This window comes from Plodia interpunctella, chromosome 26 (genome assembly GCF_027563975.2).
Source record: "Plodia interpunctella isolate USDA-ARS_2022_Savannah chromosome 26, ilPloInte3.2, whole genome shotgun sequence".
In the NCBI taxonomy this organism is placed as follows: Eukaryota; Metazoa; Arthropoda; class Insecta; order Lepidoptera; family Pyralidae; genus Plodia; species Plodia interpunctella.
Window position 1 is genome coordinate 4,125,688 of NC_071319.1, and position 24,351 is coordinate 4,150,038.

Here is a 24,351-nt window from a genome sequence, read left to right on the forward strand (position 1 = left end):
TCAAAATAAGACCGTATGAAAACCAATTCCAAAAACCCCCTTCAAAACCCGTGAAAGGGATAGCGGTCCGGTCCCTGAAATATAATACTTCGCCCTCTGCACATTCGTTGTTCTGTGTTCCTAATGCCTGCCTGCCGTGGTGAAACAAACAATCAATGCACAATTTAGATCTAACTGTTGTATTTTTATCATTCAATCAGGAATTGTTTAATTATGAATTTCATAAAGCTAATATTAACTTTCTATGCCTATGTTTTTGGATTGATGTTTTAACAATATTGTACAACACCCTGCGTGTGCAGTATAACAACGCCTTAAGGGCGCTGCTGGGGTTGCCGCGCTTTTGCTGTGCCTCAGCTGTTTTTCAGCTATTCTACAGAAGAAAGCTTGCGTCACTGCTGCGCGGGGTGCGCGGGTGCAGCAACAGCGCCCTGAAGGCGATAGCCGATAGTTGGTATTGTTCTCTAATCGGCTATTTAATAAAAATTACCAAATCCCCAGTAGAATATAAGTACTAACACAATTCGTTTTTAAGATTACTAACACAATGGATTCATATTGTCCGAAAATAAATATTTTAATTTTATTTTAAGAGGTACTTACAAAACAGGATAATTTTTACACTGCAAAAATGTTAAGAGATTTATAAGATAAATCTTAATTTGTATCCAAAGATGCATATTTATTTATTAAACTTCATAGTCTCAAGTAAAAACGTACTTATAAACAAAGGTCGAACTTAATGCTGCCTGTGACAAAAAATTATATTTTTTTCGTCAGCAAAAGACGTGAATTAATTCCGCCGAATTGCATGGCATGGTCTCGATAACTCAGTGGTTAAAAGCACTATGTCGCATGTCATCTTGGATAGACACCCCTGTCATTCCAAGATGACATTAGTGGGCTCAATTCCCGCTCGATTCCAGATTTTTTTCATCTCATTATTATTTTCAATATATTTTTGTTTTCCCATACTAATTGGCTGATCCTCTGATTGATTGAGATTAGCTGAGGTGATTTGATGATTAATCGAATTTATAACCGACTACCAAATATAAGGTGTTTCTCAATTCATAGTCATAAGTTATTTGTTATTTTGGTTTGCAAGTCGACATTCAAATTCAAAATTATTTATTCAATTTAGGATGATATACATCACTTATGATGATAAACTCACACCTATCACCTCAGTACAAGGAATGCATAAGTATTCTTTGTACTCAGCTCATAAATATTTTGTGCATTGTTCAATAAATTTACCTGTATGAATTACATAGTTACTATATGTACAAAATTATATTGTAACCTTGCACCTCGTCGCGCTGTCTTACCGCATTTTTAGCTGAACTCAGACGAGAAGTAAGAAAAAAAAAGAAAAAAAAAGTCTTAACAGGGTGATTAAAAATGAAATTCTTATTTATTTCAATACTGGCAACTAAAAAAAAACAATCTGGGTTATTCGATTTTTCGTTAATTCATTTTCTTAATTTGAATTGAAAATTTCAAGAACACAATGGTCTGGTTTGGAAAATAATTGTCTCATCCTAGTTGTCAATTACAATTCCAATCAAGCGAAATGTGTTTCAATCCTTGCCAAAAATATGCCGCCGTCGATTTCCTTTCTTATTAAAAAAACAATTATTTCTCACATTGGAAAAGAGATTTTCTTTTGATAATTTTTTTTCGATATTACAATTTCTTTTGAAATGATATTCGTATTACATTGATTTTTTTTAAATAACAAAACAGTCTGTTGCTGTTATTTATGGCGAAACAGTTTTGAGCCACAATCTATCTATACATATAAAAATTAGTTCAGCAGTTCGCTGCTACGATGCCACGGTCGGATATACACAAACACTAAACTTATAACTGCCCTCCTTCTGTGGTCGGGGAATAATACTGGATTTCTTTTTTAAGAAACCACTTGAATTGAAAACCGCTTGCTTAAATTCGCGCCAAAAATAACCTAAAAATAGGTCAGGTCACTCTGTACTCGTATTCTTAAAGGAGGTGTATTATTATTTAACACTCAAGAAAACCTCAGTCACTTTTCGATATAGGGGAAGTTTCGGAACGCGAAAAATGTACTGAGAGTAACTCGAAATGAGACGACACCACTGGAATTTTAATGAGGGGCAGGGACGCAGATAGATTACTTGTGCGAGAGAAAAAGACGGAAGTAAAGTAAATTATGCATTTATTGTTCTCCATCTCACAAATATTACTCATTGTATCAGCTGAAGCCCGCGGCTTCGCCCGCGTCAATTTTCCGGGATGAAAGTTTGTAAAGTTATGTGTATGCGGGTAAATCAGTGTATGGGATATTAATCATAAAATTGTATGGGGTCGACCTCGGTGGCGCAGTGGTAAAGTCAAGTGGTAAAGACCCGGGACCTAAGATCCCGGGTTCGATCCCCGGTCGGGTCATGATGGAAAATGATATTTTTCTGATTAGCAAGTCACAAGTCTCGAACTTACTTTGGGACTAGCTTAATCTGTGTGATTTGTCCTAATATATTTATTTTATTTTTACAAATCATTATTGTTTATTCTCCAGGACAGATACAGTTAAATGCAAAAAAACTGAAGATTACGTAAACGATCACAGAAGGCTACAGACAATGTTGCTTGACAATTAGTAACATTGAGTTATGAGTAACCGCGACGGCGAGCGGGGAACAACTGGCTCGCTTGTACACGCTGCTTAATTGTGCAGTGTAAGCTTAATACAATACATACTAGGTAGGCACTCTTCCTTCTGTCCTTCTCCGTACTTCAAATTACATATGCAAAACTTAAAAAAGATTGGTTCAGTAGATAGAGCATGAAGAGGTAACAAACAAATAAACAAACAAACATACTTCAGCATTTGTAGTTGGGATTGGGATACTCGCATTTTAAAAGTATTATCTTGTATCATTTTGAAAACCGTATTACAAAATAGTCCAGGAGCCTTTTAACAAAATCCCTTTGAAGATAAAAAGACCGGTAATTTGTTTTTGTAATTCAAGAGTAATTTGTGTAAGTGCAGGTCTCATCGGAAAGCACTCAGGTGAAGAAATGTTCGGTTGCAAATGCTGCAATTTTGTGTCCATATTTAGATGGTTCCTTTTTAGAAACGACGTAAAGCAGATATGAAATCGATTCTAGCGGAAATAGGATTTTTAAAAATAAATTTTTCCTTTTGTTCTGTTATTTTGCTTCAGTTGGCACGCGTAATTATTTATTTATGCGAGCCAACTGAAGGCAGGGTTCGAGTAGTACGTATCAGGTAGCTCGATTCTCATGCGATCGAACATTTCTCCCAAATTTTAGAGTAACAGGGCAACTAGGGATGCCGACGACCGTGCGAAGCGGAGACGAAAAGTAGGAAAGCGGACCCTGGGCTCCGATGCTCAACGGCGGCGGAAGAAATCAAGAAAACGCGAAGATAGACAAAGTGGTTACATTATTAAACTTTCATATCGGAAGCTTTTCCATTTAAAAAGTTACCTTTTATTAACAAGACCGTTGCCTGTACGTTGTCGAAAATTTTATATAATTTTAACTATAGAGTTAAAATTATATAAAATTTTCGACAACGTATTCCCTGGACTATAAAGCTGAACTAACATTAATGTACAACGTAATACATTTGCAAAATTACAACAATATTTTGTTACATTTTAAACTTTATGCAGGCCAAAATAAAGCCGAGTTCAGATATTTATAAAATATTTTATATAACTCAATAGATGAACTGAAATTATTAAAATAAGGGTATTTCCTCAGGGATTCTGTTTTCTACGCACGTTATTTCGTAAGTTAACAAAGGTTATCCGAAATAGATCTAATCTTTTGAACAGTAAAGTTCAAATTCAATTTGCGAAGTTGGTGAAAAATTATGAAGTAGGGACGTGCCTTTGACTTCTTTATCTACGGGTTATAATTTGGGAAATAGTCTTTTTTTTTCTTGTAAATAAATTGTAATTTTATCACAAAGATCTCGGTCTTTTTTCCGTGCTTTGGTAAGATATTCTGGGGTTTTTAAATTTAAGGTTGGCAGTGGATTGTTATCAAATCTGCCAGCGTTGTAAACTCAAAATGTTAAAGTGTTTGTCCGTCCTGTGAAGGTCTAATTTATGAAGAAATCGGAAATTAGCACCTGAAAATGGTCTTCTAAAAGCATTGAGTGTTCATATTATAATTTTGTCGGTCCGCAGGCGTCACAGCCAAGTATAGAACGAGGAACACGCGCGGACAAGATAGATTTAATTTTGGCAAATCTACTTAATTAGAAAGAAAAAGTGCAATAAAGTTTAATGCCGAAAAAACAGAAAAATGAAGTATTTTACAGGCAAAAGGAACGGGAAGAAAAGGAATAAAATATACGTATAAATATTCCCGTGTTTTGTTAGTCTGTTAAAAAGATTTACGCAACATCGCATGCGTAATGAATTGGAATGAAATTCGTCACGAAAACGCTCAATAAATATCCATTTGTGGAATAAAATAACGAAGTTACAGATGAGACATTAATCTAAATCGGATCGCGGGCGTCAGAGTCATTATCATCTGCCTATTCCTCTTTATGTGTGCTCAGTATAACATGTCAACCTCCTTTATTTAAAGTTAAATCCTTATCATAAGCTTCTACCCCCTTATTAATAAAAACGTTATTCTCTGATTAGCCTCGGAATAGTTATTTTTTGTATTGTCTCGTTCTTTCAAAGTCAAATGCTGAAAAGAGAGAGAGGGACAAAACAAAGATATACTACTCCAAGCCTAATCAGACTCCTGACTACATGAATTTTACCAAAGCAGGCACCGAAAATATTCTTACATCCAATATTTTCCCAGTTTATTCTCAAAATGCTGTACGTTTGAGATTGATATGGGAAACATTAGACCTACATTATTCTCTTTTAAGTTTCTTTTAACAATATTTAGAAATATTGTACATAGAATATGATGTGATAAAATGTGCCTTTAAAGATCTAGCCTGAATAAATGCGTCAGTTGGACACTGGATCTAACTGAAGTTATCCTTCTGTGTTATTATATTTTTTAATATTGCTGGTTGGTTCCTACGTGACTTCTTCCTATTTCGGTCAGAATGGATGTTTTTCAGCCATGTCTTGTAATAGCTGTTTGTACTCTCAATGATCAAAGTTTTTTTGTTGCAGGTAAGGAATTATGGTTTTGGCTGGGTGTTTAATGACAATCCGAAACCATTTAGGGTTGTCAGCGAACTAAATATATGATTGTAAGTATCTTATCTAGACATAAAACTAAGCTAAGATGACGAATGCGAAAAGCGTGAAGAATTAAGTTTTTGCAAAAATGACATTTTGACACTGTTGATGTAAGTTTTTTTTTTGTATCCTTTTTTAGCCCCTAACGCAAAAAGAGGGATGTTATAAGTTTGACGTGTCTGTCTGTGTATCTGTGAAACCCGTAATGTCTGTGGCATCGTAGCTCCAAAACGGATGAACTTATTTTCGTTAAGATTTTTTTTGTGTCATAGATAATTTTATCCCGAGTGTTCTTAGTTCTTAGCCATGTTTCATGAAAATCGCTTCAGCCGTTCAAAAGTTGTAGCGAAATGAATATTAAAAGTATTTTTTAATTTGTCTAACAAATACCTAATTATTGGTTTTTAAAGCTTTCAGCATTCAAAGGCATATCTTTGAATGCTGAACTGAGTAATGGGTTACTAGCCTATCGCCTATGAGATGTATATCCATTTTATAAAGTTACTATTGAATCTCAATTCCACTATCCGGCGTACAGGGAAATTTGGCCTTTGAGTTTCCCAACATTTGGCTCTATCTAGCCTGTAAGGTATAGGGAGATGATAGTAACCAGTATCATATATTATTACACAGTATCTAAAGCTTTAAGGTCTAAACAACAAATCAAACATACGTGTACTAAAACCCCAAGAAGCACGGAGAAGCCATGGCATCCAGCCAACTTGGCACCTTGAGACTACAGCATATTTTTAAGATACACACAAGTAAACACAATGAGAAATTTTTTTTTCGAGGTTTTGTACTTTATGGTTTTCAACATAAGAATCGTACACAACATCGTTTGATTATCGACGGAAAAATCGGTTTGGGCGAAGAACGTCAAAAATGCAAAATGTCTGAACTGACATTTTGCATTGTTAGAAAGAAATAATGACAGACGTTCTTCGCCCAAACCGAAAAATCGTGTAGATTTGTTGACACTCGTCTTGATAGCTCTAACTATAGTCGACATTTCCGTCAATAATCACGCGTTATTCTACCGTTGACGAGTTAGCAAACAATATTTTAGGTTGCAAAATTTAACATTTACCAAGAGCGGAACTAAATTAGTAATTTGGCTATACATCTTAAGCTAAGTACATAGTTTGGTGTAACACTATTGGGGCATAGACGTACTTTATGAATGGATGAGTATGGCCCACCACGCTGGCTCGTTGCGGATTGGCGAGTATTAACGATTGACTGCAAACGCAACCGGGATACAATGCCTTAACGTGCCTTTCGAAGCACGGAGGAGCTCAAGAGAACATTTTTGATCACCCATCCAATGACCGACCATTGTGAGAGTGTCTTAGCCCCCACATGATAGTGGGCCAGGCAGGCATTGATAGCAGCCGCGCTAACCACTGCGCGCATTGCTCCTTGGGAATCATAAAATTTATATCCATAAATATCATAAAACGTTGTGTGTTTGTTTTCTCTTTATGCTTGGTGAGCTAATCGTAAAATCATAACAGTCGACCATTGAATATAATCATGATATGTGGTTGCAAAAAAAAAAAATAATAAAGAAAAGTTTTTACGGTCACCCATCCAATAACATACCATAGTAAGAGTGATATAACCGCAACTATCACATGCCGAGCGCGCTAACCGCTGCGTCATTACGCTGCAAAAACGAGAGAAAATAAATCGTAAAAGCAAAAAGATCCAGTACTTTAGATAAACTTTCTTTTAAATTTTCAATGAAATAATCCGAAGAATCCTTTAATGTTCAGAATCGAAAACATGCACGGAAATCTGTACTTTGATTTAAAATTTAACGTAAATATCTGCACTATTAATTGGAGCCTTTTCCACAGAGAGCACTGGCAAAGGAAACCTAAAGGTTTAGTTCCTTTGAAAACAGATACCACTTCAGTAATCAAGTGTAAATTGACTTTTTAATCTTTACATTTTTTTGACTCAATTTTCAAGCCGATATATTCAATCGATTGAGCTACAATTTTAATCATGACCTGATGATGCACTCAGGAACGGCTCCCGACGAGACAGCTCTTTAACGGTTTACTACACGGTCATGATTAGCTTGTCACACATTGAATGCAATAAGATCTCTCTGACAACAATAAAAGCAATATTTAGTTTTTAATTTGCTTTTTCAAGTTTAAATTTTGTCTTGCAATTAATATTAATTAAATGTTCACTAGAGACATAACAGTTAAATAAGAAATATGTTAAAAAAATAGAAACGTAAAATTGTTTACAAGGAGGAAAACTGGAGTGTATAATATAAATCCAATAAAAAAGTTATAATAAAACGAATGACATATAAATCGGTTTCTGTCACCATAAAACATCAAACGTGGAAAAGAGAGAGAATAACTTTGTTTCATTTTTTGCGATTTTGAACTAGTTTTTAAATTATACTTACTGGTATTTTCGTGTAAACTCCAATTTTCAGTAGTATTCCGGTTTAGAATTTATAACTATTCCGAAATATATTGAGGTATTTTTTGATTTAGGTATTTACCTCTATTGTGAATTGTGAACAATGCAAATAAATTTCATTTAAAAGCTTGTAAAAAAATGACTCATGGATTCAGTAAGTACTTCGAGTACCTACTAATTCCTAGGTATTACAAACTCAAAAAGGCGGTAAAGTCAACTTGACTATCAAATTTAAAGCGCGCCATGACAATTACAATTTGACAGTGACAGCCGATCATAACTTTTTTATTCATCCAACCAGCATAGTTTCGTCCAGCCAGCATCAATTGGAATTGGAATTCGTGATTTTCCAGAATAAATAAATTTAACCATACTTTTAAAACTTTATAATATTCATTAAACATTACGATACGAACATATATTCCCAAATTTCCCACAAGACCGAACCTCGACAAGACTATATAATATACCCAATTTAATTTGGAACTTGCGATTATTAACACGCAATTATGGCCCTTATTTCGTAAAACGTACATAACTTTTTACGATATCCTACGCATTACTTGCGGATTTTCTGTTTCAATACTCACTTAGGCGCAGTGTACAGGAGATTTGTACACAGACTACGCTAAAATGATATCCTCTTACTAATGCGCTGTCATTTCAATAACTTATCGTTTTCCATATGTTCAATTGATAATCTAATAATTATATAGTAAAGAAGGTAAACGCTTTAATATTTTCTGTTTTCCTAGCCGTGCTTTTGTTAGAATCACATATATGGCCATACTGCCAATGTAGTACGTAATACTATAGCAGCTACTCTTATTTTTAAACTACTAGCAGCCCGTCCCGGTTTCACTTGGATAAAACTATAATAAATTTTACACCTAAACCTTCCACATGAATCACACTATCTATTGGAGCCGTAAAAAAATCCGTCCGGTAGTTTTTGAGTTTATCACATTTATTCAGACACTAGATGTTGCCCGGGGCTTCGCTCCCGTGGGAATTTTGAGATAAAATATAGCCTATAGCAATCTTGGATTATGTACCTTTCTAATGTTGAAAGAATTTTTGAAATCGGTTCGGTAGTTTCGGAGAATACCCGCCTCTAACATACAAACTATTTATAATAATAGTATAGCTATATAGACAGACACTACAGTGGGATTTCTTTTTATAATATATAAAGACAATGTAATTGTAATAGTAGCAAACAAAATTCATATTACTTCCTTATAGCTGAGGCTCGAGGGAATATACATTCCTCATGGCTGAGGGTCGTGATGATTACGTGGCTTGAAACACATAAAAATACTTATTTTATTATTAAGATACTTTATAGTTATTATATTAGCCATATTTTATTTGTAAGTGTTTCAATATTTACCATTTTCATAGGTTTAGGTTTAAAGAACTTTATTTCCTCATAAAGAATTAACAATTCACTTACTGAGAAAAAAGTAAATAGCAAGACAGCGAGCGTATACAAAAATAAAAATTAAAATAAGGAACTATGTAGGTAGTCACAAAAATCTGCGTCGACTGCTTGATTGCACGTCGGGCAACCACGGATCTAAAGTTCACATAGCGTAATCTGGATGTGGCATAATGGTATCAATTTGATTTTTTATTATATGATTTTGTAACATTTTAAATGATTGGTTTTGTTGAGATTGTATTTGATTTTTATAATTTGTTTCAATGTCTATTTATAATTTCATGATTATTTATAAATTATTATTGTGTACGGATTAATGTTTTTTTTTTTTTTGTTTTTTTTCCTTATTGTAGGTTTTTAATGAATTTCTTCTAATATGTATTGTTTTAGGAGTTTCTTGAAACTGGTTAGTGATTTTGTGTCTTTGATTTCTATAGGTAATATATTATACATTCTTACACCTTCAAATTCGATATTTTTTTTGCCATAATTAGTTCTTGGAGTGCGAGATATTAAATGATTTGCATTTCGCAGTTTCATTTTTTGCGATTGTCCTTTTTTCTGAAAAGATAATGTCGTATGAATCTGTTTGTTTAAAATTTTATGAATTAGTATGCACGTATAGTAAGTATATGTTTGTTTAATTGTCATAATTTTAGTCTCCTTATAAATTATTTTAGATGGCGTACGATATTTGTAATGAAATAGGGATTTTATTAATTTATTTTGAGCAATTTGTAGGCTTTCCAAGTTAGATTTAGCGGCAGTTCCCCAAATTTCTATCAAATAGTCTATGTGTGGTTTAATTAATGAGTTGTAAATAATATATTTTACTTTTCGGGGAAGCAAATTGGCAATATTTCGTACAATGCCAGTTAAAGATGTCAGTTTAGTTTTAATTCTGTCTATGTGCATTTTCCAGTTTAATTGGTGATCGATAGTAAGGCCTAGGTACTTCTCATGGAATTTTTGTTTGATTATTTCGTTATTTATTCTAATGACTGCAATGTCGTTTATTCGTTTATTTTTTGCGGCGAATATGATAAAATTTGTTTTTGTTGTATTAATTGTGAGCAAGTTTGAGGAGAACCAGTTGTTAAGTATGTTTAAGTCGTTTTGTGCATTAGACATAATAGTTTTAATTGAGTGGCCAAAGTAAAATAAACTTGTATCATCTGCATATAAGGTGATATCAGCTGTTAGACCTATTTGTTGTATGTTATTAATATAAATTAGAAATAAAAGCGGACCCAAAATAGAGCCCTGAGGAACGCCAAAGGTTATTGAATTAGCAGAACTTTGATGTGGACCTATTTTGACAATTTGTTTGCGATTTTGGAAGTATGACTTTAAAATCTCATGAGCCTTGCCAGTGATGCCGATGTCAATTAGTTTTTCAAAAAGAATTTTATGAGAAATAGTATCGAATGCTTTTTTGAGGTCGATAAAAACACCCAACACGATTTGTTTTTCGTCTATCTTGTTTCTAATTTTGGTTACGATATCAATTGATGCCGAAAGGGTATTTGACTTACTTCTGAAACCATACTGTTTTTTATACAGACTTTGTTTGTTGTCAAGAAATTTTTCAATTCGATAATAAATGACCTTTTCAAAGATTTTTGAGATCACCGGCAAGACAGAAATAGGACGGTAATTACATGGATCAGTCTTGTCTCCAGATTTGTGTATTGGTGTCACTTTAGCAATTTTTAAACTGTCGGGAAAAACTCCCTGGTTTAGACAATTATTTATACAATTTGTTAATGGAGTGACTACAAGTTTTAGTATACACTTTATGGATTTCGTACTGATACCATCAATGCCACAGCTTGTATTAGCATCCAGTTGATCAACAATCTTAGTGATTTCATCTGTGGTTGTTGGCTCGAAGTTGGACAAACTTGTTGAATTTGCTGCATTAGGTGTTGGCGATGAGTGGTGTTGGCTTGTCATTGGCGTATTTGGGATTTTACTTGCTAATATAGGCCATTTTCATAACAATTTGTAACTTAAATTTTTATCAGGACCTTATTCAGAGTTTTTCTTTGTGTTGTCTCTGTATTCTCTTCCTCTTCGTCGGGTTCCTTAAACACATACTTAAGAAAAGATATGGTTATGTCGAAAAGGGCGCATTCTCAAGACTCTTTTACGATTATAACACGGTATAGCGCCTTAACCCTTACGAACGATTGCGTTCTATCGCTGAGAATGTTAGTCGAATGGTCACGAGTAAAACTACTTCTGTGAATCGCTTCAATGATTGTTGAAAGTCCACTTCGACCTCTACTAGCCCAATGCTATGCCTGACGTCTATACGGGAGTTCCCAGGTTCAATTTCCTACCCAACCGTTTTGACTGACCGAGTCTTTGATGTTTATAAAAAATAAAAAGGTCTATTTTATCTATGTCTTCTATACTAATTCTACTAATATTGTAATTGTGAATGTTCGTGATATGTGTTTGTGTTTGTTACTCTTAAACGCAAAATCTTCTAGACCGACTCAATGTCAATTGGAGGTTGAAAAAAAAACTAATATAATTTATAAACTAATATTATTTGATTAGATATCCATAGACCTGGGTGTAACCATCTGAGACCCACTGCACCTAGGTCAAGCCGGCCAAACCTACGTCAAGCCGTACTTCGGGGTTTATTTATGAAGTACGGCTAGACATATTTCCTATACATATTCCTGGTCGTTTTCGGCTATGGTGACTGGCAAATTAATCTTCGCGTCTGTTTCGCGATGTTAATTATAATGCCGTGTAACAAAAGATGTCAGAACTAATTAACAAACTTATTTCACGCCCTACAAGTTACCCCTCAGTTATTACCTTCATAATTTTGCCGATGTTCTAACAGAAGTTTTTAAATCTTTTGAATTTTCAAACCGGTTTAGTAAAGGTGCATGTAACAAATATAGACGGCCACGTGGCGTAGTGGTCACCATGCCAGTCCGCATGCGCAAAAATTATATATAAAAGAAGACACTGAATGACTGACATATTATCGCACAGCTTAAACTCTAGACCCAGCGGGGTCTAGAAACATCAAATTTAGCACGTAGGTTCCGTAGTCTAGGGGTGCGCTTAGAAAGGATTTTTCAAAATTCATCCTCGAAGGGGATGAAAAGGGGGTTCAAAATTTGTATGTGGAAACCAGAATAGTTAAAGAGTCTAAATATTTCACTGTAGGGAATATCACGCGGGCGAAGCCGCGGGCAAAAGCTGTTTATAAATCAAATTGATCAATGTCATTGATCAATTTGATTTATGATTATGATGTTTTATAGGTGAATGCATTTAACTATTCTATTCAAGTATAATCAACGTAAATAAGAAGTAAGGGTGTGGTCACACTTCAACAGATCTGAAAGAACACATCTAACCCATGGGGCAGCAACGCATCAGAGCTTTAGGATTGTACACATCCGACAACTGAATAGAACCGAATGAATGATAGTAACACTGGGTGAAAACTGTTCTATTCACGGATCGGGAAAGTGTATACAAGTTTTGTTTATACCGGAAGGTTCTCAAAAGATTAACTGCCATACCGACATTCTTTATTCTGGCAGACGTATAAAGGAGACATTTGATAGGGTTTTGTTCGGTACTGAACTGTAAAAAGTAAGTAGTTTTATTTTGAAGGGCGTAGTGTTGGGTTTACATTTCATTTCTCATTATCGCGTCGATTCGCCACTGCGAAGTGAGACGCAGCTAACCAATCACAGTGCGTCATTGTGACGCGACGACAACCCCACCGCAATGTGATTTGTTGCCTGCGTCTCATTGAGTGAAAAATTATAGTGAAAAATTTAATGTAAATTAGACTCAAAATTAGACTCCTATAGGGGTAAAAATTGGGGGAAAAGTTTGTATGAAAAATAATGATAATCTTTACTGATCTACTTGAAATTTGGCATAAATGCTATGCAACAAAAATGATGAAACCCGTCTTTCAGGATTTCTTAAAATGTGACCTTTAGGGTAGTTAAATGAGGGTGAAAAGAAATACACAACGAATAATCCATTAAAAATTTCGTCAACTAAAGATATGAGTAGACAGCTCAGCGGTAAACACCATTGAATTAACATTCTTACTGTTGATGGTTCGAATCCTGAACTTCAATTATTTTGAATTAAATCTGATTATCTATATAGGGTGATTTCAAAGAGAGATTTATTATGGTTTACCCGTGCTCGAGTGAAGCCGGGACGGGCTGCTAGTTTTTCATAAAACAAGTGAACGAAAACGAACCTTCCCGGAATGATTAAATGAAAGGTAAATCTTGTTCGCTCAATCAGACCAACGGTTTGTCTTGTCAGGGTGACTACCTTATCTTGTTACCTTTATTATCTTCAGGGTTGCCAGAAACGATGGCGTAAAGGGTCGTTCTTTCGTATTAATTGCTGACACTGATGTCTGATTTAAAATCGCCTGAAGGGAAAGTAAACTAAACCATTTACAAACTATACGATCAGCAACTCCCTTCGTCAAAATCGATTTTCTATTTATCACAATCTTTTATTTAACTTGCGATGTAATGTCACTATGTCGGGTGGAATCTTGCAACAAAATTTTGAATTTATTCAACCGATTGCTGAAATTTTCTACACACGTTTTGTTTCGATGGATTATTTAAGTATTTAAATAAGTGTGGTCATACTTTTATTTTCGTCTTTATTGCACCCATATATGATTTGTTGTATGAGCCGACCCTATTTGACTATTAGACAATGCATTAAGTCCGCCTATAGCACTTTTAAAATTTGTATTTTGTGCATCTTAAATAAAAAACACACTTTAAATAATCCTCGAATCTTATCATATAGTCTAAGCCATAATGGCTGAGAGATTTTATGTGAAATGTAAGACATACAACGACTGATTGTTTTATCATCGACGAGTGGTTTGCCTTTGCCTTTTCCATATTTCTCGAATAGCACATAATTTTTTTTATCACAAAACGAAACCGGGTTTCGAACGCTGCGGCCGCGCTGTCATTCCAATTTTTCCAATTTTAACAAAGACAAGAATTACTTTTATTATCAGACTTTAAAATAACTAGTTGTTCGCCGCGAATGTAGACAACGCGATTACTCGCGAACTCAATAACCTTTTGATGACTTTTTACAAAATTGTGAATTTAAACCGATTTTGATGCCCCACGAACATACAAATTCTATTGGCAGATCCTACATACCTTTTAAATTTTATAAAAATTAGGTCAACGGTTCGAAAGATATCATATATAAAGTACTCTGTCGCGTCTGTCTATCTTTCTATGTCTGTTCTCGATAAACTCAAAAACGACTGCACGGATTTCCATACAGTTTACACCAATAGTGGTTTCTGAATAAGGTTTAGGTGTATAATTCATTATGTTTTTACCCGAGCGAAGTCGGGGCGGGCCGCTAGTCGCGTTATAAACAAACATACATACATACGCTTCGCACGCTCGGTCAATGAATGATTGATTTTGGAAATGATTCCTTCCTCAAGAAAATTGACGGATCGTAATGACAGCGCGGCCGCAGCGGTAGGAACGCTCTGAGAATCACCTGGTGCCATTCAAAATGTGGCGGGCAGAACGGCACACAAGAAAAGCTACAGTTTCTCGAGGATAGCCGCGAAACCGAAGCATGACCATGCATTTAAATTGCACATTCCTATTTTTACAACTCCGCCATTTCATCAGCTATATCGTAAACGAAATAGCATGTCTTCCATTACTCCCAACTAAAAGCACTTGTTTATTATTTTAGTTTTCAATTTTTCTTTTTGATTTGCGCAACTGGTCGAAGTTTTTGAATCTCGGTTATTTGTTAATAATATATTAGGACAAATCACACAGATTGAGCGAGCCCCAAAGTAAGTTCGAAACTTGTGTTATGGGATACTAACTCAACGATACTATATTTTATATCAAATACATATATAGATAAACATCCAAGACTCAGGCCAATCAGTAAAAGATCATTTTCCATCATGACCCGACCGGGGATCGAACCCGGGACCTCTCGGTTCAGAGGCAAGTACTCTACCACTGCACCACTGAGGTCGTCGTTGTTGGTTACAACGACGACAATATACAGATTCTTTGATATTTTCATTCAGCGGCAGAGAATGAACATTGAAATTTTTACCTCTACTTTGATTAGCTAAAAGATTTTTTTTATTTGCTTAGGTATTTATAACATTTAAAACAATTTTATTGGAAGCCATTTAGATCAAAATAGTTTTGTAGAAGGCAAATGAAAAGCTGATGGGCAACAACTGCATACCCAACAGGTGGTGTTGTAGGCGTTTATAGGCTGTGGTGACCACTTACCATCAGGTGGACAGCATGCTGTTTGTCAACTTGGTGTTATAAAAATGGATCCATAAAACAGGTGGCGAGTCGTATTCCGATTCGAACCTGGTACCTTTCGGTTACAGTGTCTTAATCACTGGGGCGCTTTTCTTTGTGATGAAACCTAAAGTCGCACATGTCACAAGTATTTTATCAGAAGTTCCCTTAAATTTCGCTAGAAAGCTTCGTTCCCGACGTATGCAAAATTGGAAGCGATTGGCCCTGTTTCCGGGGGTAAAAAGGGATAGTGTACAAAATAACCACTGTAGAAAAATATAGCCTGTGTGAATCGGAACATTTTTTTAAACCCCGACGCAAAAAGAGGGGTGTTATAAGTTTAACGTGTCTGTCTGTTTGTTTATCTGTGTATCTGTCGGTGGCATTGTAGCTCTAACCGATTAATATCCGAGACCCGGGCCAATCAGAAAAAAATCACTTTCAATCATGACTCGACCGGGGATCGAACCTGGGACCTCTCGGTTCAGCGGCAAGCACTTTACCACTGCGCCACCGAGGTCGACAAAATCAAGGAAAAGAGCAACCTGTCACTATTTAATCTCAATTCCATCAATAACCTTTGTTTATTGTTAAACTTTACTATGTAAATTATTGAAATAAAGAATTTATTTACTAGAAGAATTTATTTGCCCGGAAAACGCTCTCGGGGAAAATTTGAGATAAAAATTAGCCTATAGTAATTTTGAATAATGTACCTTTCTAGTGGTGAAAGAATTTTTGAAATCGGTTCGGCAGTTTTGTAGATTACCCGCCCCAAAGTGGCCTTCGAGTTTTGCATCTCTCGACTCTGTTTATCCATTGCTTCGGTTTTATCCTATCTGTGACGTCACTGTTAAAACTTTTGTGCCTTATTTATTACCAAGAAGTGAAACATCTGTATCATTATTAAATTACCCTTCCTCACTTTTCCCAATCGGAAAATGATATTATGGTGTGTCACGTGCCAAGACTTGTTTGTCACGTTGGGAGAAAGTAGGGAGTGGAAGAAATCTGTAGGTATATTTTAAAAAATTTTTTTGTCAAAACATATGTTAATGTTTGATTTTTTCTTTATTCGAAATAGGCTCCTTTTTTGCATTCGTAGTCCAGATTTTAAAAAATCTAATTTTGTGTCTTTCAAAGATTAGTGGTATTTTTAAAATGCCACTAATGAAAGTGCACCACATCTAACTTCATAATTCATCATCGTAGACGAATAGCACCGTAATAATTGGAACATGTACATTGCGTCGTTCTAATTGAACTAATGAAGTTTAATCTACACAACCAGATCAATCCATTGGGACTGATTTATATCAGCTACGTTCACACTTAGATACATCGTAAAATATAGAATACTGGTGTATGCCATCAAGCATAGGCTAGTTGACAATTTTTTCCTTTTGATGACTATTCTTAGGTCCAAACCCATAGAAACACAAGTGATAAAATTTTTACCATTTATTGATGAAAACCGCATGAAAATCCGTGCAGTAGTTTTTGGGTTTATCACACAGGCAGACGCGGCAGTGGACTTCGTTTAATAATATGTAAGGATTTATTCGTTTGGTTTTCATTACAAGAAATTCTATTTCTGTAATCCTACTAATATTATAAATGCGAAAGTTTGTGAGGGTAATCCTCTCAAACTCTGATAACAATAAAAGCTTGTGTCAATAATGATATTTTTGTAAAAAAAAACTTATTATTTGATTTAATAGCCCATTTGTACTGTGATAGTAAACTCAGTCAACCCCAAAAAACTGATTGAATGACTTTTTGATCGAGATCAATCACCGTAATGAGGTTATCTGTGCACTCAGTTGCATATATTGATTATCAGTCTAAGGCATTAATTAATTAGCGCTTGACGACAATTAATTATGGGGTTATCAGTTAATTCCCAAAAGAGTAACGGTTTATACAAAACCACACGATAATATTTAAGTATGTGTGTGTGTGTGGATCATGGCTAGAATAACTACTCTATATCCGATGTCGTACGAGGCGACTAAGGGATATCAAGCCTTGATAGACAAAATCTTCGGAACTATTCCACAGATTTAAAATTTTTACCTTTAGTGATTTGAAGCGATGATGCCTCAGTGGTTAAGACCGTTCGCCTGTAATCTAAAGGTCCCAGGTTCGAATCCTACGCATGCCATACGAGTTTATATAACAACCTGACTCATGTATAGTAGTTTTCATCGACCACCACTTGCGTCCGGTGAAGGAAAACATCGTGAGGAAACTTGCACACTGGTTGACAGTTTTAGTTCACTAGTGTATATGTAAAAAGTCATGTCAGGTGCCTTTGGGTGACTTGAACAACCACACCGAAAATAAACTTTAGCGATACGGAACCGTAAAATGAATGGTACGATTTTCAAAGTTTCTCTGTGTGATCAGGATTCGCCCAGTTTAGTGTTCATGTCGGACAGGGTAAGGCTTACAGCAGCAATTTAAACCTTTTCCTATAGTCCAAGCCACACGTTTGGGCGGAAAGAAAACAATAAAAAATGGGATCCCTTCATGGGATAAGTCTGCCGTTGTTTATTTACCTTTTTATGTATGTACTTTTAATATTTGCTCTTTTTTTGCACTAAGTAGGGTACAGTAACAGCATTTACAAGTGCATAGTGATTAGAACAAGCCTATGGAGCTATATATACAGCATGCAAATGTATTTGTGTGGTTGACAATTTAGGACACACTCAAAATTTGGGACTCTCTTATATTTGCACGATGCGCACACGATGCGAAAAAGCATGTGAGCGTTAGTAACGTGTTACGTGTTAGTATGTTTTGTTGTAGGCCTTCAGGGACTGTAACGGTATCCGAGTGTTTTGTTTGAACACTGTTTATTAATTGTTTCGAAATTGTTACAGAGAAACTATTATTGGAAATTTGTTCAGCGTGTCGACTCGGCTAAATTTATGCAGCCCTTTACTATGTCACTCAAACATAATTCGTGCGGTCATACGCAAACTGAACGGGTTAGCATTTCACTTCTCACCGTCGAATCGATTTGAAGTGAGACGCAGCAAACCAATGGCATTGCCGCGTGGTTGTCGTTGCGTCACAATGGCGTTTGTGATTGGTTCACTATGTCTCGTTTCTAATCGATTCGATGGTGAGAAGTGAAATTCTAACCCGCAGCTCGCCCACTGAATTATAAAAAACTGTTCTCGCTTATGATTTACACCACACAAAGCCCCGCTGTTCGCAGCTTAGTAGTTAGGCTTTAGAGTTTCATGCAAGTGGAGCGAACTATTGAAATTTTCAAATATTTACACTCGTTTTCATAGCGCGAGGAAACTAGACATTATTTCGGGAATGGTTGAAATTTTGGACTTCGTTTTATTTCTTTTGGTTTAATTTGAAAGATTTCAGCAAAATTTGTTTTTAACCCCCGATGATAGAAGAAGGGGAGTTATAAGTATAACGTGTCTGTGTATCTGTATGTCTGTCTAATCCGTGGCATCGCAGCAGAACCGATTTTGGTCTAATATTATTTATTTGAAACTAGCTTTTGCCCGCAACTTCGCCTGTTTTTCCCTTCAGTGAAATATTTAAACTAATCGGGTTTCCCCATACAAACGTTGAAACGTCCTTTCTTAGTGCATTCTCAGACCACAAAAGGAACGTACTTATATAGATAATGGTAATTTAATCGAGTGTTTTTGTTTATGTGAAAATGTGCTTTCAGCCGTTTTGAAACTGTCAACTCTTATTTAGCAGATGAGATGATGACGGCAACTTCGGAGTCGACGGTTTCTTAAATCTAAAACACTTAGTTTTAATTGAAAACTATTGGCATCGTCATATAATTCATTTCGCATATTAAATAAAAAGAAACATTTTATAAACATGGAAAATACAAGGAGAAGCGAGACAGAGCATTAGTATCTTTTGTCCTTATCGCAGTCTCTGCCTTCTGCTGTTAAGACGTAAAAATGTATAAAATAGTTCTATCTCATGTGGCTACGCCATAGATAAAAGAAATATCTATGGGCTACGCCCATCACTTGTCTGTTATTTTCTTCGACGATCTTCGAGTTTCTCCATTACAACTGAACACAAATATTTTCTCAATAACATTTCACTTCGTTGGAACAGTTCCGTTTTGGTGACTGGAGTTACCCAGTTTCCAGTTAATTGGGGTAAGTATTCTGTAGAACTTGACACGAGAACTCGAGCTAGCAACACTGTTCCACTAGACTCGTCACAATTAACTGGCAAAATTGTTCGTCCAAACTCGGTCATGTTCGCAATGTCGAGATCGGAACTTCACGTTCCCGTGTTACACGCATGTGTTAAAAATAACGAGAATGCTTAGATACTGGTTGGTAGTGTTTACTCGCAAAAGGCCTAAATCGCAAAATGACACGCTAGTCGCAAAAAGACTAATTTGCGAATTGGCTAATTCTCAAAAAGGCTAATTCACAAAGTGGCTCATTTCAAAAAATTGAAAGATTGAATTTTTTTTAATGGCGTTAAAATATTGCAGATTCATTATAAAGCCTGAAAAATGTGAGTCTGAAAAATAAGATCATAAATAATATAATAAAGTTATAAATAAAATAAAAATGTGAAATAATTTATCTTTTTTAAGTAGGTAGGTACTAGTGTTGCCAACTTTCTGTCGAGACCGAAAATATTGTGTTTTTGGGGAATTCGAAAAAAAAAAAATTGTATACATTTAATTTTTTGCAGTAAATGTGATCTCTGGTCAATCAACACTCGCACATACATTTCTGCACACTCAAGATATTGATATTTTGTGCAGTACGGTTCAAAATTTTCTTTTGATTTAGCCACTTCGAACTTTCTTATTTAAACTTGTTTTGTTCTGATTCAATAAAAGTATTAACGAAGTTAAAGTTAACAACAACTTGAATTAACTTGTTCGAAATTAAGTAAGATATTAACACTTGACTTGTTTGAAAGTATAATTTTGACAAAACAATATTCTAATTCAAAATTTGTGTAGAAGTACGCGGCTGGAGTTTTTGATTAATTTCATGAAGAACTTTCTTCTTATTCATGAGTTTGAAGATATTTCTTCGCGAAAGAGAATAATGGAAATTACTAAATGAATCAAATTTTGTCTTGAAATCCTTCCAAACGACTGAACGTACATTTTCCAATCACAGCTCACTCTGGATTAAATTCTGTTTCAAATAAAATAAAAACTAGGTCAATACCGGTTCAGCCATTTGGCTGCTACGATGCCACGGACAGACATACAGATACACAGACAGTTTGTAATTTAACTCTCCTGTCGTAGGGGATTGATAAGTTACAAGAGAAAATTTTTAAAAATAAGACAAAAACCCGTTAAATACCTATCAACAAAGTATCCTTGCCTTGCCCTTTAACCTCAGTAAAAAAAAACGGGTTGCACTCCGCGAGTGCCGACAGAAGTGAAAACTTGAATATTAATGTTGTGCATTTTTGACGTCTTACGAATTTTCGATCAGAACCTGTCCAGATCGGTCCAGTGTCCTGACGCAAGTTTAACATTTTTTACCCATCACAAAAGTGCACAACGCCGCTAAAGAAGTTTTGCACTGCAAAGATTACTAAAACTGCTGACTTCCAAATTTCGAGTGAAGAAGAAGCGGAGAATTAATTATATTTGCTCCATTTTGCCTTCGTGTTTGAAATAAACACGCGTGAACCTAAGATTTCGCATCTATAATGTTTAAGACAGTTAAGACATAGAAAAGCATACAACGGAACACCATAGACGTATCTTCGTAACGCATTGAGATATAAGCGATGTCGATATTAGTCCAATTAGTGATGCGCCAACCAATCAGTATCGAGCACTCGATTAATCGAACGCCACTCGATTGCCATATTAATTAACTATCACATCGGTGCAGCAAAGAGTAGACAGTGTGGTAGTTAACATGCTTCTCATTCATTTATTTTTGCGTTCCCGTAATCGGTAAAACATTTAAGCTTAGCTTATTTATATGCTTCAAATTTAACTTGCAATGTATGTGCATTATTATGATAAGCATGATCTGATAATGCAAGCAGGAACGGCGCCGACGATGGAACGCCTCAACGGTTTACTCATCATGTATTGAATGCAACAGATTCTATGAGAATATTATTTTGCCTATCTAAATGCGAAAGTCTGTCGGTTTATCCTCTTTGGTTTTCCGTGAAACGGTTTTCACGGAACATTTTCTAGCGATTTTATTCCAAAATCGCTGCCTTTTAAATAAATGTTATTCTCTCAATAAAGGAATAAACATATTTTTTTCATAGTCGTATTCCTCATGGCTGAGGGTCGTGGTCATTACGTGGAATTATACACACATAACAACTTTCTTGGTATTAATAATGGAGTGGTTTGCCATTGCCTTCTCCATTTCACACACAAGTTAATAATCAACCAGTGTGTTTCCTCACGATGTTTTCCTTCACAGGATTATCAAATTATTTAAAAATAATAACCCTAATATTACATTTTCCACAAACTTCGACTTTATTTCCAGGACTAAATATATCCCTCATTCGAACTTGTAAATTGGCTTCCGTTAGTCCTCCATTTGGTGTTAACTAGTTAAAATCTACATCAAAAGAAATAAAGGCGATATTCCATTGTTAGCTATGAGGTAACGCGATAATATTCAGTATTTCTCCTATAGTATCTAGCGATGTAAAATCTTTTCTTGTTTATAAATTTTCCATACTGCTGATTCATATACATGATTGTGGAATAAAATACATAACAACGAATATACAATTTAAAGCCCTCATTTAAACCCTTCTTTTGATGCACTGATCCTAACTGCGGTGAAGCGGTAATGGTGTAATGGTTAAGACCCTATGGATCGAAAGGTCCTAGGTTCAAATACTACTCCATTTGCTTCCGGTGAAGGAAAACATCGTGAGGAAACCTGCACACTGGTTAATTATTATTGACTTGTGTGTGAAATGCTGAAGGCAATGGCAAACCAATCCATTAATAATGACAAGAAAGTTGTTATGTGTTTCATTCCACGTAATGATCACGACCCTCAGCCTCAGCCAGAATCCTAACTAATATCCTATCCTGGAAAAAACACGGGAAATTACGCGGTCGAAACCGCGGTCGGAAAAGCTGGTACATAATATTATATTATATTACACATGCCCGAATGTTAAATAATTTTCTCTCTCTCACTCTTTCGGTCTGAGTGCTTTTCTCGTTGCAATTTCAGCTACAAAGCATCGTCGACTGCGCAACTAATTCGCTAAATTAGCAACTAAATAATATTCGCCGCCACTAAAATATTATTTCATCATAGCGTGTCTTTTGATGGATATTCCGTATAATAACTAGGCAAAATAAACATCAAAAGAGATACTGTGTTTACATGACACTTTGCAAGTTAATCTAACTTATTGACGGTGGCCTTTGGAAGTGCTTTTTCTTTGTAACCCGACTGGATAAAGAGGGGTTATGTTTTTGCAAGCTATTTTCGTTTAAATTCTTTGAATATGGGACGAATATATAAAGGAAGATAAAGTTAAGGATAGATTTTGTCAAATCCGCATATGTAAAAACAAAACACGGGCTATATCGGAATCACAAGATGGTGATGGTACGGAACCCTCGGTGCGCGAGTCCGACTCGCAATTGAAAGACAGGTTTTTCGTCTGTGGGTAGGTCAGGTCATCTCGCATCTTAGCTTACAACAAAGACGCCCCCTAAATATTAGCTATCAAAAAAAAAAGACCGCATCCAAATCGGTTCAACCGTTGACAAGCTTCGGTGCCACATACACAGTGGAACATACAGACGCACTTAGCGGTAAAATTTGTAACACCCATTTGCGTCGGGGGTTAAAAAGGACGACAAATTCGGATGTCATTTTAACAGGTTTTTAAAGTGTCAAAACTACATATCACCCTTATTTCTATGTCCTTCGCAAATCGTGTCCTTAATATTCACACATAGTACAACACAAATGACGCCATTGTGCGTATCGTGTTTCGTTCGCGCTATAGTACCTAATCCTGTTTCATTACCCGAAGCTCCCGTAGTCCTAACTGCGCTGCGGAACGCATGCTACGCGATCGGCCGTTAATGTTGAGAAAAAGGACTACACTAGTAGACGCATGCGCACTGTGTCAAATATCCAATTTGGTAAAAAAGACACGTTTAGAAATAAAACATGGATGTCGTGTAAGTGCATTGTAAAGTTTGTTAAAATAAAAGTAGTTCTTCCGTTAAAAATATTTTAAACTTCATTATAAAAATATTTTATTCTTAACAAAATATTATTTTCTCGCTGCATCACCTATTGGTTGACTTTTAGTTAAAACCTCAGGCTCCCTCCCTCCCTTTTGTAATAAAGATAAATAAATAAACTGTTCGGCGATTGGTGATTTTTAACAATTTGTGACAGATCGACCTGTCGATATAATAATATTCATATATGATTATGGTGTAATAGTGTTTGTAACAATACAAATAAATTTAATTATTTGCGATCATTTATATTTCCTTTTCTCAAGGCGATATTGCACTAGCGATAAAGCCAGCTATTGTAAAGTTAAACAATGGGACAACTAGAAAAATGTACATTATTGTTTAACTAAGTCTCATCTAATTAAAGTTGGCGTGGTTGCCAGTGGAGTCATCAATAACGTAAACCACAAGTTATTTTATTCTAACGTGTAACGCATCGCGCTGTGTCGCGCTGAATTGCCGCGTTTGTCACTCACTTAGGACGCCGGATTAGGGATTTAGAATGTTTATTGGGTAATAATGTGCGCGCTTAGAACCGGAATGTGCGTATTTTAACCTCCAATGTTCAATGTTTTACAGATAATGCTGAAATAAACATTATTGATG

General features: G+C 35.5%; 1 protein-coding gene across 3 annotated transcripts in view; it reads left to right on the plus strand.

Moving 5' to 3' along the window:
• The window catches only part of LOC128681071 (nephrin-like), a 298,109-nt gene that overhangs the window by 48,358 nt on the left and 225,400 nt on the right, over positions 1-24,351 (plus strand). Inside the window, exon 3 of one of the 3 annotated variants that reach the window (XM_053764651.1) lies at positions 5,169-5,248. The exons of the other annotated variants lie outside the window; for them this stretch is intronic. The gene's annotated coding sequence lies outside the window, so the exon portion shown is untranslated. The remainder of the gene's footprint in view (positions 1-5,168; positions 5,249-24,351) is intronic. 3 annotated transcript variants of the gene reach the window in all.